Source organism: Nyctereutes procyonoides, unplaced genomic scaffold, assembly GCF_905146905.1.
Source record: "Nyctereutes procyonoides isolate TBG_1078 unplaced genomic scaffold, NYPRO_anot_genome, whole genome shotgun sequence".
NCBI classification, from domain to species: Eukaryota; Metazoa; Chordata; class Mammalia; order Carnivora; family Canidae; genus Nyctereutes; species Nyctereutes procyonoides.
Window position 1 is genome coordinate 67,373,471 of NW_026575146.1, and position 16,003 is coordinate 67,389,473.

Consider the following 16,003-nt stretch of genomic DNA (forward strand, 5'->3'; position numbering starts at 1 on the left):
GGCTCCATGCACCGGGAGCCCGATGTGGGATTCGATCCCGGGTCTCCAGGATCGCGCCCTGGGCCAAAGGCAGGCGCTAAACCGCTGCGCCACCCTTTTTTTTTTTTTTTAAATTGAAGGCTTCTCTTCCATTCTTACTCCACATAGTCCTAGATGTCCTAGCTGGAGCAATTAGGCAAGACAAAGAAATTAAAAGGTATCCAAATTAAAAAGAAAGAAGTAAAACTGTCATTATTTGCAGATGATATATTCTTATAAATTGAAAATCCAAAAGACTCAACTAAGAGCTGTTGGAGCTAATCAGTGAATTCAGTAAAGTTGTAGGATATGAAGTCTACACACACAAATCAATTGCATTTCAATACACTAACAATGAAACATCTGGGGGAAAAAAATACAACTATCTCATTCAAAATAGCATAAAAAACAACAAAATACCGAGGAATGAATTTAACCAAGGAAGTGAAAGATCTGTACAAAGAAAAATATAAGATTCTGTTGGGGGAAATATGACACAAACAAACAGAAGGATACCTTGTGTTCATAGACTGGAGGAGAACTACTACTGTTAAAACATCCATGCTATGCAAAGCAATCTACAGATTCAACACAATCCCTATCAAAATTCCAATGGCACTTTTCAGGAATAGAAGAAACAACCTTAAAATGTGTATGGAACCACAAGACCCCTAATAGCCAAAGCAACCATGAGAAAGAACAGGTAGCACCACATTGCTTGATTTTGACTAAACTACAAAGCTATAGTAACCAAAACAGTATCGTACTAGCATGAAAAATAGACACAGACCAATGGAACAGAATAAAGAGCTGGAATTAAAACCCCACATATACAATTAGCTCGTATTTGATGAGATCCAAGGACATCAAATGGAGAAGAGTCTCTCCAACAAATAGTGTTGGAAAACTAGATAACCCCATGCAGAGAAATGAAATCAGACCCCTATCTTATACCACTCAAAAAATTAACTTGGCATGGATCAAAGACTTAAACATAGACCTGATGCTATAAAACTCCTCGAAGAAAACAAGGGAAGCTCTAAGACAGTGGTTTTGGCAATGATTTTTTGGATATAAGACCAAAGACACAAACAAAAGAAAAAATCAATAAGTGGGACTACATCAAACTTAAAAGCTTCTGCATTGCAAAAGAAATAATTTTAAAAAATAAAAAGACAACCTACGGAATAGGAGAGAATATTTGCAAACCACGTTATCAGATATGGGGTTAATATCCCAAATTTTATAAAGAACTCATACAACTCAATGACAAGAAAAAAATCCAACCTGATTAAACTACAGAGTAAAAACACAGACATCTTTCCAAAGACATTCAAATGGCCAACAAATGGAAAAGTGCTCAGTATTACTCATTATCAGGGAAATGCAAATCAAAACCACAGTGAGATATCACCTCATATCTGTCAGAATAGCTCTTATCAAAAAGATAAGAAATAAGTATTGGTGAGGATGTGGAGAAAACGGAACATTTGTGCACTGTTGGTGGGACTATAAACTGGTCTAGTCATATTGGAGAGCAGTATAGAAGTTCTACAAAAAATTAAAAATAGAACCACCATATGGTCCAACAGTCCCACTTCTGGGTATATACATATCCAAAGGAAATGAAAACAGGATCTCAGAAATATCTGCACTCCCATGTTTATTGTAGCTTTGTACACAAGAGACAAGATATGGTAACAACTTAAGTGTCCACCAAAGGATAAAGAAGATGTGGTATATACACAATGGAATATCATTCAGTCATGAGGAAAAAGGAAATGCTGTTATTTGCGGTAATACAGAATGCCCTTAAGGACATTATGCTGAGATAAATTAAACAGAGAAAGACAAATACTACATATTTTTATATGTGGACTCTTAAGAGAAAAACAAAAAAACTGAACTCAAATAGAGAGAATGATGGTTACCAAAGGCTTGGGTGGGGGGATGTTGTTTAAGGGTACATACTTGCAACTAGTAGATAAATAAGTCCTGAAGATCCAATACACAGTACAGATATTATGAGGAACAAAACTATATCACGAACATTAAACTTGGCAGGAGACTCGATCTTAACTGTTCCTAGCACTAGGAGCACAGAATACAGGATACTACTAGGATACAAGTGTTTAGTTAATGCTACAGTGGCAATCACTGCAACATAGATTCATAAAATCAATGTTGTACACCTTAAACTCACATGATGTTATGTGTTAATTATATCTCAATAAAGAAGTGCATAAGTGACTGAAACCTTAGATAGTCTTAAACGGTGCAGAAAATATACCCATTCATATATTTGTCCTTAGCTTCTTAGATATAAAATAATTTTAGGCAACAATATTTTTAGTGGTCTAATTTCTTTTAAGTTTTAAATGCTTCATAAATCAAGACTTCACATTTATCACAGAGACTTACGACCTCTAATGGTGAGTCAGTGTTTTTCAACAAAGAAGGATTTTGACAAATACCTGCAGAGCTGCTGTCAGGTGTCCAGCTCTCCTGACACAGAACAGCAGTGTATAGTAAGTCGCGTGAAGGGATGCCGTCCCTTCACCTCTCAAACAGTGCTCCCACCTGCCACCCCAAACAGAAACAACTGAAAATAAATTGTCATAGGTTTGTCAGGGAAACCTGAAAGAAACAAGGAATGTATTTCTTTTTCTGTTAAATCTACTTCTTTCTCTCCTCCTCCCTTAGGCCTTTTCTCTTTTTAAAAAAAATTCCATGATTGCTTTTCAGCACATACTGAGACTGAGCCGTAGCTGAAGGTTTTGTTAACTGCACAATTAACCACTATTTTTCTCTTCTTTTTAAGTTCATTTGTAGAGTGAGGTCCTAGCTGAGTTAACTTCCAATAGGATCTTTTAGGAGACAGTAAGTGAGGATCTGTTTCAGAAGATTTTCTTACAACGATAACATTTACAGGGTTTCTCTTTGGTATAATTTCTCAGACGCCAAGCACGATGCTTCCTCTGGCAAACATTTTCCTCAGGAGTTGCATTCTCCCCAATATGAGTTCTCTGGTGTTGACTGAGGTAAGTCCACTTGCAATATGCTTTCCCACATCCCTTATACTCACAGAGTTTCTCCACATTATGAATACTTAGGTGGTGGGTGAGGGATGAATGAAGCCTGAAAGTGTGTCCACACTCACTGTATCCACACGGTTTCTCCCCACTGTTACTCCCCGTAGAGTTAGGGAAGAGCAGTCACAAAAGGCTCTCTGATCTTTACACTCAAAGGGTTTTCCTCCAGTATGGATCCTATTAATGTCAGAAATAAAAATGGTGAATGAAGGCCTTCCCACATCACTGCACTCAGGCCTTCTCTCCTGGGAAGACCCTTAAGAGATGTATGAGAAAACAGCTGTCACAAAAGGCTTACCCACATACTTTGTACTTAAAGAGACTTTCTCTAGGGTGGCGGAATTATTTTGGACAAAAGCATAGCCGTCCCAGACGTTTCCTCATTCCTTGCATTCATAAGGCTTCTCCCAGTGTGAATCTGCTAGTGTTGCATGAGCTCTAACCTGCAGCTGAAGGCCTTCCCACACTTGGAAGCACTCCTTATAAATCCTTATGTGTTGACCTAGGCCTAACCTCCCAAGAAAGGCTTCCCCTTCAGCATGATCTGCTTATGTTGAACAACCAATGCCGTTTGTTAAACCTTCCACTTGTATAAATTCTTCGCATAGACCCTGGAACCTTTCTGTGGTCTGTGTGAGTGGTTCATGGAGAGCACCCTCCTCCCTGAGACTCGCTCCTGTGAAAGCCTCAAATGCAGATTAGCTGTCCCCACACCACCATGCTTAAAGCTCACCTTCCTGGGGACACTTTCCTTGTGGGAAAGTATCCCAGACTCAAGTGCATCTCCAATGGCCCTTGTCGTTCCCCAGGTCCCCACAACCAAGAGTCCCTTGAGATGCGCTGAGTCAATCAACCGTGGAGGGAGGCTGCTCCAACAAGTGGAAGGCTTTATGGCCTCAGGCTGTGCTTTCATGCCTAAAGAAAATGTGATCCATGAAAGGCCTCCCTACACTCCCTACAGAAAGCCCTGTGTGCTTTCTCCCCACTGCGAGAGGCCTGGCACTGCACAAATCCAGAGCTGACCATAAAGTTCTTCCCATCCTCCCTGCAAGTAAAGGCTTTCCCCACACATGAGATCTGTATATTTTCACAAATCAGGCCGGGCTCCTTTCCTTTCTGAAGACATTTTCTCCACTCTGCTGCTTCTGCATCTGGTCAAGGTTTAGACTACACCAAAAGTCTCTCCTACAGCGGTTCACATGTTATTGGTGTTTGGGTGCTGCTCAGATGGTGTCCCCTGTGGCTCAACCAGGTGCAAAGATGTCTTTCCAGACTGGGTCACACATGTCACAGGGATGAGCCTTTTAGGTGGAAAGACCTGCAATGGGAGTTCTCATCTGTGACCCTCATAGAAACAGCCTGCTCCGAAGGTGTGGCCTCATCCTTCACTCCATGCCAACAACCTGAAGGAAGATAAATGCTGAAGTGCATGTTTAATTGGAGGCAAGTGGCATGCCCTCACAAATGCGTGTCTCATGCAACCAAGAATGGATCCATGGGACTGCTGGCACAACATGGGAGCTAGAATCAGGATGAGGAAGAGCAGCTGCACACTGCAGGGCTCTAAAGGTCAGAGAATGAAGGAGACCTCAGAGGGAGAGGGGATGAGGATGGAGTACAGTATAAGAAGAGGTGGGGTCTCCAAATCACTCCTCTGCCAGTGGTCTCCCAGCAAAGGCCTTGTCCTTTGAGATAGATGCATCCTTTTTTTTTTTTAAGATTTTATTTATTCATGAGACACACACACACACACACAGAGAGAGAGAGAGAGAGAGAGAGAGAGAGAGAGAGGCAGAGACAGAGGCAGAGGCAGAGGCAGAGGCAGAGGGAGAACCAGGCTCCATGCAGGGAGCCCAGCCCAGTCACCTGGGTCTCCAGGATCAGGCCCTGGGCTGAAGGCAGCGCTAAACCGCTGAGCCACCCGGGCTGTCCTGATAGGTGCATCCTGTGCAAAAAGGGTCTGTCCAGGGCCAGAAAAATCTGGCTGGAATGGAATACTTAAGTTTTCAAGGAAAATCAAAGGATGTGAGTACAACTCACGACATGTTAAATGAAACCCAATGCCGCAGAGTACCAAGAGAAGGAAAGATGCAGAGATGAGAAGGGGTGGGGAGGACTAACAGGCAACTGAGATCACAGTAGAAATGACAGTGGGTAAAGCATCCAGATGGGGAAGGAAAAGTGGGATGAGGTCAGCCACCGGTACTGATAGCATAACACTAGGAGATACAGCACGGGTTGCTGGTATAATGTGAAGCCAGCCCTGATGTGACCAATCCCATCTACTCACCAGGGCCCAGTCTCCTTCAGGTCTTCTTTGCTGGAGCTGGAGCTGTGTCTACCTTCTCAGGCACCCTGGGCTCCCCTCGGGCTCCATTTGGGTAACTACATGGGACCTGGAAACAGCAAGTCCTAAGGGGAAAGTAGAGCTGCTGAGTGGCTGGCAGCAGGCACCCCTGGGCAACCCTCTCCACAGAGGAGGAAATTAAATATTTAAAAAAGAATCTTGGAAAAGGGTCTTGCAAGAACAGCTTGCTGTTCTTCACAAGTAATGGTCACCTCAGTGTCTGCAATTCCTGTAACAGTCAGGCCCCAGGAAATGTCAATTAGAAGAAGAGGTAAGAATGTGGGCAGAGACCAGGGTTTTGGAGAGTCACCCGGTCAAGGTGTGGCCAGGCCTCTGGGATCTGTTGGGCAAACTGCAAGACTCCTGACCCCCAAATCCTTCATTTTAAAGCTTTGGGATAGGAGAGGTTGGGGCTGCTGTAGAAGAGGAGCCAGTGCCCCCTGCCCAGCCCAGGGACCCACACCACCTACTCCAGGAAGCTAAGGAAAGGAGTCATTCCATGACAGTACTGTCAGACAATGAGCAGCCCTTTGGGAGAAAAGGGAAGAACAAAACTCAGCCTAGGAAATTAGGAATCAAACCTATCCCCTGGTATCCATGTCCTTGGTAAGTCCTGCCAGCTGAATGTGGGCTAAACATAAGCACTCCTTTTTAATGAGCAGAATATGGCAAAAATGATAGGATGTCACTTCTGAGAATAAATTGCAAAAATGTCAGCCTCTGTGCTGGATGCTGTCTCTTGCTCAATCTTGTGAAGATCAGCTGCCTTGATGCAATCTGCTTATGGAGAAGACAACATGGCAAGAAACTGAGGGAGGGCTCTGCCCAAAAGCTAGCAAGAAAATGACTAGTTAGCCCAACAGCTTCCTGTTCATGTGCATAACCTTGAAAGGGGACTCATCTCCAGTTGAGCCTTCAGATGAGACAGCAAACTTGAACAGCTTGCCAGCAAGATTATGAAAGACCTTGAACTAGAGGTACCCAAATAAGATATGCCTGATTCTCGACCCACACAAACTGTAAGATAATAAGTGCTTATCTTCATCCCACTGAGCTTTGGGATAATTTGCCATGTAGCAACAGATAACTAAAGCAGGGCCTTACCCAGTGAGGACACGAGTGCAAAGTTCTCCAGCATCACATCACGGTACAGGAGTCTCTGAGCTTCCTCAAGGAGCTCCCACTCTTCCCGGGAGAAGTACACGAACACATCCTCAAAGGTTACACAGCCCTATCATGATGGGGGAAAGGTGAGGCCACAGGCAACAGGAATCCCCAGTCTATCCACTCACACAACCACCTCTGGTCCCTCTCCTCCCAGCCCCAGCTCAGAGACATCAGGCCTTGGCACCACTAGTGCCTGCTCTCTCCTCATGTCTCTCTGATCAATAAGTGCAGCCCAGAGTCAGGCAAGTGGGCAGATAGATACTGTGAAAGCTATGGGTCGGCCATGAGGGCACCACTCTCCGGCTGGCCAGTTCTCCTGGTGTCCATGCCTCCCAGACACAACCAAACTTGTGGTTTGTGTGCTCCAGTACTAGGACCTTAAACCTCTCAGTTCACATTCCTCCCAAGTCTTCCTACCTCCTCCCTCACTTCCATAGTTGCTACTCTGTAGCCAGAGGAAGGAGAGTGAGTGAGATCTGTGTCAAACCACTTCTATCCTCAGCTCCAAACTTTGAGGAGGCCGAGCGTCCGGGCTGCTCCATAAGACGGGCTGCTCCATAAGACGCAACGGAGACCCTGGTGACTACCAACTCAATCTCACCTCCAAGTGTTGGTACGTGCCTGTGCCCGTGACTGGCTCACTCTTCCGAGTGTTATTCCAGGATCGCCCCCAACGGGAACATACTCATATAGTATCTGATCCTGGGGCAGAAGTCACTTCCCCCAGGGACTCCACGACGGAGAAAAGGGGAGATAGCACAGTCCCACCACCACCGACCATAAAGAGGACGGTGACCATCCTGGTGAGACGGTGGGCGGAAGAGTGGGGGTGGGGAATGCTGGCTGACCCTCCACTCACCTGCGCCGGATTCATCCGTGCTGCCGCCCCTGCCACAGCTAGGGGTTTGGGTGGGCTGAATGGGCCCCGAGAGGCGGGCGACCAGAATGGGTACCGAGTGTCGCCTGCGGCTTCCTGCCCCGCTCCGAGCCTCGCTAGAAGATGGTGTACGGTGCCCACAAGACCCAGACAGCCGCCTTCGCGGACCCGGGAGAAGGTACGCGTGGCGCCCGTCCCACAGCCGAGCAGAGTCTCGAGGAGATGGGGCCGACGCCAGGGTGTCACGGCTCGCCCAGGGCACGGAGGCGGTCCCCGTCACGTCACTCTCCCGCCCCGCGCGGCCAGAGCGGCCCGGGAGCTCCACTCCACGTGTTCCCCGCCCAACCAGCCGCGGCTCACCCAGGGATGTGCTCCTGCGGTGAGGCCGGTAGTCCCGCCCCCGCGGGAAACGCCCCTCCCGGGCGGTCGGCTGCCAGTCTATCGGGCGGAAGCTCATAGCACCTCCTTCTGGGTAGTGTCAGGTACGCTCGCCGGCGCCCAAGCACTTGCGTCAGTTCCCGTCTCCATGGGAACGGCCAAGGTCAGCTGGATCGCGCCGGGAACTAGATTCCCAGTCCTGTGGGTGAGAGCCTAGGCTTCACCCGCAGAAGCTAGGCGTCGCGGGACCTGGGGACCTGGGGACCTCTGCGGCTCGCCCCCACCCGGTGAACCGGCAACTGCGGAGGGGAGCTCAGCCTATTGTAAGGAATCCTGCCGCTGCTCCCAGGTCTCGGAACCAGGGCTCTACTGTGACTAGAACGGAAGCTAAGTGGTTACTTCTCAGTAAGTAACCAGTATTAGCACTGCTGTTAGCATTAACATGATGTGCTGGGGGAGGCGAAGTCAGGGTTGCCTCTGCAGGAGACTTGGGCATTATTTATCAAAACAAAATACAGTGACTTCTTTTTAAAAAATGTTATCTAAATTCATTTTGCCAACATATTACACCCAGTGCTCATCTCATCATGTGCCCTCCTATGTCACCCAGTTACCCCATCCCACAACCCCCTCCCCTTCTGAACCCTTAGTTTGTTTGCCAGAATTGAGAATCTCATGGTTTGCCTTCCTCTGATTTTTCCAGTTTCCCCTCCCTCCCTTATGCTCCCTTTCACTATTTCTTATATTCCACATGTGAGTGAAACTATTTTGATAATTGTCTTTCTCCGATTGACTTACTTCACTCAGCATAATACCCTCCAGTTCTATCCACATCAAAGTAAATGGTAGGTATTCATCCTTTCTGATGGCTGAGTAATGATGACTCCTTGACCAGAAAGTCGCCTCACAGGTATTGATTAAAAATTTCACCTAGGGATGCCTGGGTGGCTCAGCGGTTGAGCATCTGCCTTTGGCTCAGGGCATGATCCGGTAGTCCCAGATTGAGTCCCACATCTGGCTTCCTGCATGGAGCCTGCCTCATCCTCTGCCTATGTCTCTGCTTCTCTCTGTGTGTCTCTCATGAATAAATAAATAAAATCTTTAAAAATAAATAATTAAAATTTCACCTAAAAGCACAGGTTTGAAGTATTTGGGTTATTTAGTTATTTCTTAAACAGTGTGATAGGAGAGTTTCTTAAACCACAGGGAGGCACGATGCCCAACACATGCATGGCCACAAGATTCAGATCTTGGCAGCATTATGATTAGCTGCTGTCAGGGCTAAGTGCAGAGTGGAGCTGTCTCAAGTTTGTGACATGACCTGTCATCTACATCACAGTAACCAGGACCTTCATCTCCACTCATGGTCCTGCCCTTCTGACACTTACAGCCGGTAGGCACAGGTACAGATATGTGATCATGAAGCTCAGAGGTTTTAGATCATCATGCCCTGTTCTTATCAAAACACTGTCACCATCAGCCCATCACCTGAACTTGCAGCCCCCAAAGGAATACTAAGTCTTGGGGGAGGTGTGAAATCTAGAACCACTGAGGACATCCTCAAAATTGTGCACAAATGTGAGAACAATTAAGGCACAATTCCACCATCACTTCTGCCTATATTCAGTTGACCATTTGACCACAGTTGATGAATGACCATTCATCAGCTCATTCATGTGGTCCTAAAATAACTGTAAGGACAGCTGAGACATGCTGTCTGCCCAGGTGTCCTGACAGAGAAAATGGGATTAGTAAGCATCTAGCCACCTTATGTCACAATCCATCAGTATGGTCACCAGATGTATATTTTATTATTTCTCCTTTGCATTCTACATTGTAACTTTTTTTTATTATTATTCCAACAACCCAAAACCCCATCTAGTTACTGAGGCCATCCCACCGTTAGAATCTCTTCAATGTGTTGTTTGCCTCAGGTTCAAATACTGTTCCTTAACACCAAAAGACTATCAGCACAAAGCACCTCATAGATGACTGTCATCTGAATTATTTCCAGTTCTTGGTTACTATGAAATTATTATAAACTTTTGTGTAAATGTATGTTGGTATGCCCCCAAAGTGATTCGCTTGGTTATAAAATGTTTAGAAGTAATACCAAATATTTACTTCAGACCATATATAAATATTAAATCAAAAATGGGTCTAGACCTTAATGTAATTACTAAAACCACAAAATATCTAGAAGAAAGCATAATTCAAAGCAATGCAATCTTGGGTTGGACAAGCTGCAATTAGTACACAGAAAGAACACATAAAAGAAAAAATGAATTTTGGGGGAACCTGGGTGGCTCAGTGGCTTAAGCATCTACCTCTGGCTCAGGTCATGATCCTAGGGTCCTAGGATTGAACCCCATGTCACACTTCCTGATCAGCGAGGAGTCTGTTTCTCTCTCTGCCCCTCTCCTACTCTACTCTCTCTTGCTATCTGTCTCTCAAATAAATAAAATCTTCTTAAAAACTGAATTTTGGATTACATCAAGATTAAAAACATTTTTTCTTCAAAAGACACTACTAAAATAGTAAAGAGATAAACCACTGATTGAGAGAAACTATTTGCAAAATACACATCTGATAAAGGACTAGCATCCAGGATGTTAACTGAACAAATCCTTACAAATCATGTTAGGAAAAGAATTGTATATGGGCAAAGGATTTGATCAAGTAACCAAAGATCTTGAATGACCAATGAACATATGAATATCATATGTCATATGCTCAATATCATTAGTCACTCTGGCAATGCCACTTAAAACTATAACAATAATTATACACCTGCTAGAATTGCTAAAATTAAAAAGACTGACAATACAAAGCACTGATGAGGATGCATAGCAACCAGAACTCCCAGGCATTATTGGTGAGAGTGCAAACTGGTACAGCCATTTTAGAAAACAATTTGGTGGTTTCCTACATAGGTAAGTAGACACATGCTACAGGACACAGCAATCTCCTCCTACATATTTACACAAGATAAGTGAAAATGTCTCCTATAATCTGCTGAAATATTCAGGGCAGTTTTATGGACAGTAGCCAAAAACTTGGAAATGCTGTCCATGAACTGGTTAATGAATGAACAAATTGGAGCACACACAGAAAATAAAATATTTCTTGGCTTTATATAAAAAGAAGAGACAAAGAACAACATGACTAAATCTCAAAATTATGCAAAATACCTGAAAAAAAAAGACCACACATTAAATGATTCTATTTATTTGACATTCTAAAAGAATAAGTCAGTGGTTCCTAAGTCTGGGGCTTGGGAGAGGAATTTGATGCCACAAAGGAACATTTTGGAGGGATGCAAAAATTTCACATCTTTTTTTTTAAGATTTTATTTATTTATTTATTCATGAGAGACACACACACAGGCAGAGGGAGAAGCAGGCTCCATGCAGGGAGCCTGATGTGGGACTCGATCCTGGGTCTCCAAGATCAGGCCCTGGGCTAAAGGTGGCGCTAAACCGCTGAGCCACCCGGGGAATCCCATATCTATCTATCTATCTATCTATCTATCTATCTATCTATCTATCTATCTATTTATTTGAGAGAGGAAGAGTATGAACAGAGGTGTGGGGCAGAAGGAGAGAGAGAGAAGCAGACTCCCCATGGAGCAGGGAGTCTGACCCCAGGACCCTGGGATCATAATCTGGGCTGAAAGTAGATGCTTCACCAACTGAACCACCCAGGTACCCCAAATACTTCACATTTTGATGGTGATAGTGACCCCAAAATTGTATACATATATTTCAAAATTAATAGACATATTATTTTTAAAAAATATTTTTATTTCTTTATTCATGAGACACACAGAGGCAGAGACATAGGCAAAGGGAGAAGAAGGCTCCCTGTGGTGAGCCTGATGTGGGGCTTGATCCCTGGACCCTGGGATCATGACCTGAGCCGAGGCTGAGCCAGCCACCCAGGTGCCCCCAAATAAAGACATATTCTTAAAAGTGAGATTACTAAATGGAAATTATTCCTCAATACATTTTTTGCTTCAATACATTTTTTAAATAAATAAGGAATATTTAATTAAAGTTTAAGATAATTTGATGCACTTTAGATAATTCCCTAGACTTGTCCAAAAGAACAAGGAAGGAATGTAAAGAAAATATGCAAGAAAGCAATACAAATTTTGAATATTTTAAACGAGGTGAAAACTTTGAGAGAAAGACTTAGAGAATATCTGGCATATCACTCATTTTATAGGCTGAAAGTATTAATATCACAAGGCAAAAGCTGTAGAGAGCCACAGCGGGCAGGTAGTACACAACTCATGAGGAAATGTACACTGGGGTTGCTGTGATTTTGGAAGAGTAACACATAAAACTTCATGAAGTTCCATTAATCAGTGAGGAGCAGTGGAGTTCCAGAAATGGTGACAACAAAGTCAGAAAATACTGTTCCTCTGAGTAACTGAATTCTCCATATATTTAGTTTATTTTATGAATATCTAGGATTTCATCTGTGTAGAGAAGTGCTGCTTAAACAGATGCAATGAAACGCCGGGACACCTGCACCCGGACGTTTATAGCAGCAATGTCCACGATAGCCAAACCATGGAAGGAGCCTCGGTGTCCATCGAAAGACGAATGGATAAAGATGTGGTTTATGTATACAATGGAATATTACTCAGCCATTAGAAACGACAAATACCCACCGTTTGCTTCAATGTGGATGGAACTGGAGGGTATTATGCTGAGTGAAGTAAGTCAATCGGAAAAGGACAAACATTATATGTTCTCATTCATTTGGGGAATATAAATAATAGTGAAAGGGAATATAAGGGAAGGGAGAAGAAATGTGTGGAAAGGGAGACAGAACATAAAGACTCCTAACTCTGGGAAATGAACTAGGGGTGGTGGAAGGGGAGGAGGGCGGGGGGTGGGGGTGAATGGGTGACGGGCACTGAGGGGGGCACTTGATGGGATGAGAACTGGGTGTTATTCTGTATGTTGGTAAACTGAACACAATAAAAAATAAATTTATTATAAAAAAAGAAAATGGATCAGAAAACATGATAATAAAGGCAGGTATGTTTAAGCTGTACGTATAAAAATTAGAACCCAGAGGGAAGGCTAAAATGATGATGAAAAATATGAATATACTTGGAAATGAAGGGTAGGCACAGGTTTATGGGATGGTGGAGGTGGGGATCCAGTTTTCTTCAGAAATCCCCCACAACCTGAATCAGCTCAGAAAAGGGCTTATGAATACTCTTGATTTAGGGCCACGTATGGCAAGTTCCACAACATGGGGCCAAAGGGGGAGCTTTCAAAGGAGCATGAAGTAATATCTACAAGTGAGAGTGGGAAAAGGAGAACTAGCGGCAGCTGGGGATGGAAAGAAAATGTGAAAACAGAACTTCTTCAGATACTTTATAGCAGAAAATTATGAGATAAATCCTGGGGCCTGGGGCATTTATCTGAGAAATGAACTTAGGATGCACAGAAATGACAACAGGCAGGTGGGGAAGTTTGAGATGGGTAAGTCTGGCTCCATCTTGCTGGGGATCCTCCAATAAGACTTGTGGGAAAGTGGATATACAGAGTGTAGGATATCAACAGCGCTGGCTAGAGAAACTTCTTTGCAAGACCTCAATCCATTTGTGTCTATACTATGATGGCATCTTCAGTGTAATGGCCAGCTAGTGTTGGCAGATCAAATAGTCAATACACTCTGTTCTAATAGTGCCTGCAGAGGCCCTGTTGGCAGGGAAGTTAATACCGTATCCAGAAATAGTATCAATCCCAATAAGGATGGATCATTTCCCCCTCCAGAAGGGAACAGATCTGATATAAACAAACTGCCACTGGGACGCCTGGGTGGCTCAGCAGTTGGGCATCTGCCTTTGGCTTGGGGCATGATCCTGGGGTCCCAGGATCGAGTCCCACATTGGGCTCCCTGCATGGGGCCTGCTTCTCCCTCTGCCTGTGTCTCTGCCTCTCTCTCTGTCTCTCATGAATAAATAAAATCTTAAAACAAAACAATCTGCTACCCAGTGGCAGTTTGGTCTCCTTTAAAATAATGTACTGGATCATGATCTTAGTGTTGGTCTTTGCAACTGGCCTGTTAGACTTTCAGTAAGCGACGTGGCTACTTCAACTGGGGAGAGAGGGATGCCATGCTGTGGGGCTCACCTAAAACCTCCATTTCTGCCACTGTAGCTAATATTATCTATAGCTCTCGAGTGCAAAGACAGGGAAGGCTGAAGACTGAGCCTGGCTAACCTCAACTACTCTGCTCCCCTTCCCTTCTCCTCCATGATGGTAACTGTAGGCACTGATGGGAGACACACATAGCCATTCACTTTGCACTTCCTCTACTAACCACATGCTCCTGTTTCACACAAACTTATCACTGATCTGCCAATTTTGATTCTTTAGTGCTTCTGAACAACTGGACAAGTTATTTGCCACAAAAGTACACATATATCCTTACATCAGGCCACCTCTCCTAAAACAAAAACGATGCCCAATTGTACTGGTCCAAGATCTGGCCACAGAGAGGATTTCTCCACACTAGTGTCCTTCAGGGCCACTCTAGGGTAGATGTGATGCATCAGCAGTTCATTTGCAGCCTACCCCACAAACAGCAAGGTGCTCATCTATAACCAAGACCTGGGTTCTTCCGATTCAACCAGCCAACCAAAGGGACAAGAGTCTGATTCCACTTTCGATGTTTGATTGTTGCCCGCTTTCAATATCACCTCCCCCTTCTGCCCCTTGTTTGGGGAACCTCATAAAAAAGCCCACATGCTCCTTCCATTTGTACAGGTAGGAGAGCTAAATGTACCTCACGTGGTACTAACACAGGAGGATATCCAAGGCAGAATTCTGCTTTCACTTCAGGATAGTGTCACAAAGGATCAGGGGAGGAGCTAATCTTCCAACCACATCCAGAAGCAATGAAAGTAGTTAGGTAGTTGGCACTCCACTCCCTGGCCCCTCTGTGATAGAAACTACTCAATCTAAACAGATATAAAACAGACTGGGAAAAAAAAACTTTAAAAAGAACAGTCATTGGGACCCATGGGACAATTAAAGATCTAACATTCATGTTACTGAAGTCTCAGAACAGAAAGAGAAAGAAGGTCGATCTAAAAATAATACTGGAAGAAATAATGGTTGAAAATTTCTCCAAACTGACTAAAGGCGTACACCTGCAGTTTCAAGAACCTAAACAAACTCCAAACAGGATAAACAAAAAAAATTCTAAATCAGGCCACAGAATAATAACATTTCTAGAAACTAAAGACAAACATATATTTTATTTTTTTAAAGATTTTATTTATTTATTCATGAGAGACAGAGAGAGAGGCAGAGACACAGGCAGAGGGAGAAGCAGGCTCCATGTAGGGAGCCCGATGCAGGACTCAATCCTGGGTGTCCAGGATCAGGTCCTGGGCTGAAGGCGGCACCAAACTGCCAAGCCACCTGGGCTGCCCCAAACATATATTTTAAAAGCAGATGGAGGGAAATAACATCTTATCTGTAGGGGAACAATGGTTTGAATGGCAGATTTCTCACTTGAAATCACAGAGGCCTAAAGGAAGTGACATAACCTTTTTTTAAGTATTAAGAGAGAACTGCCAACCATGAACCCTATATTGCATCAAAATTTCCTTCAAGGATGAGGAAATAAAGCCACTCTCCTATGAAAACAAAGAACATTGTCACAAGGAGACCTACCCTGAAAGGATGGCTACAAGAAGTTCTCCAACAGAAAGGAAATGATAGCAAAAAGGCTTGAAATTTCAATGGAAAAGGTTAAGAAACAGAGGTAAATTTTCTTTTTCAGCATTAAGGTAAACTTTAAAGATCAGATTTATTTGGAGAAAACAAAAACCCCACAACCCAAAGGATGGGATTTTACATCTCAAGACATCTCCCAGGTATTAAGTCTACAGATTACAAATCATTTTCATAGAAGATATTTTGTACAAATTTTACAAATTTTAGGGAGAGGGACAGGGCCCCTGCTTCTGTGGCAACAGGGGGATAGGTGGGGAGTGGGAAAGAAAAACAGTTTTGTTTTTTTTTTTGATACAACCATTTGGAAATAGATCTGAAGAGGGCAAAATCTACCTTTTCAATGGTTCAAAAA

General features: G+C 43.9%; 1 long non-coding RNA gene across 1 annotated transcript; it reads right to left on the reverse strand.

Moving 5' to 3' along the window:
* Positions 1–1,666: 1,666 nt before the first annotated feature.
* On the reverse strand, positions 1,667–7,473 carry LOC129499860 (uncharacterized). Its single transcript, XR_008662484.1, has 2 exons — positions 6,562–7,473; positions 1,667–5,506 (listed from the first exon to the last, which is right to left on the reverse strand). It is a non-coding gene; the product is annotated as an uncharacterized LOC129499860 (long non-coding RNA).
* Positions 7,474–16,003: the final 8,530 nt, after the last annotated feature.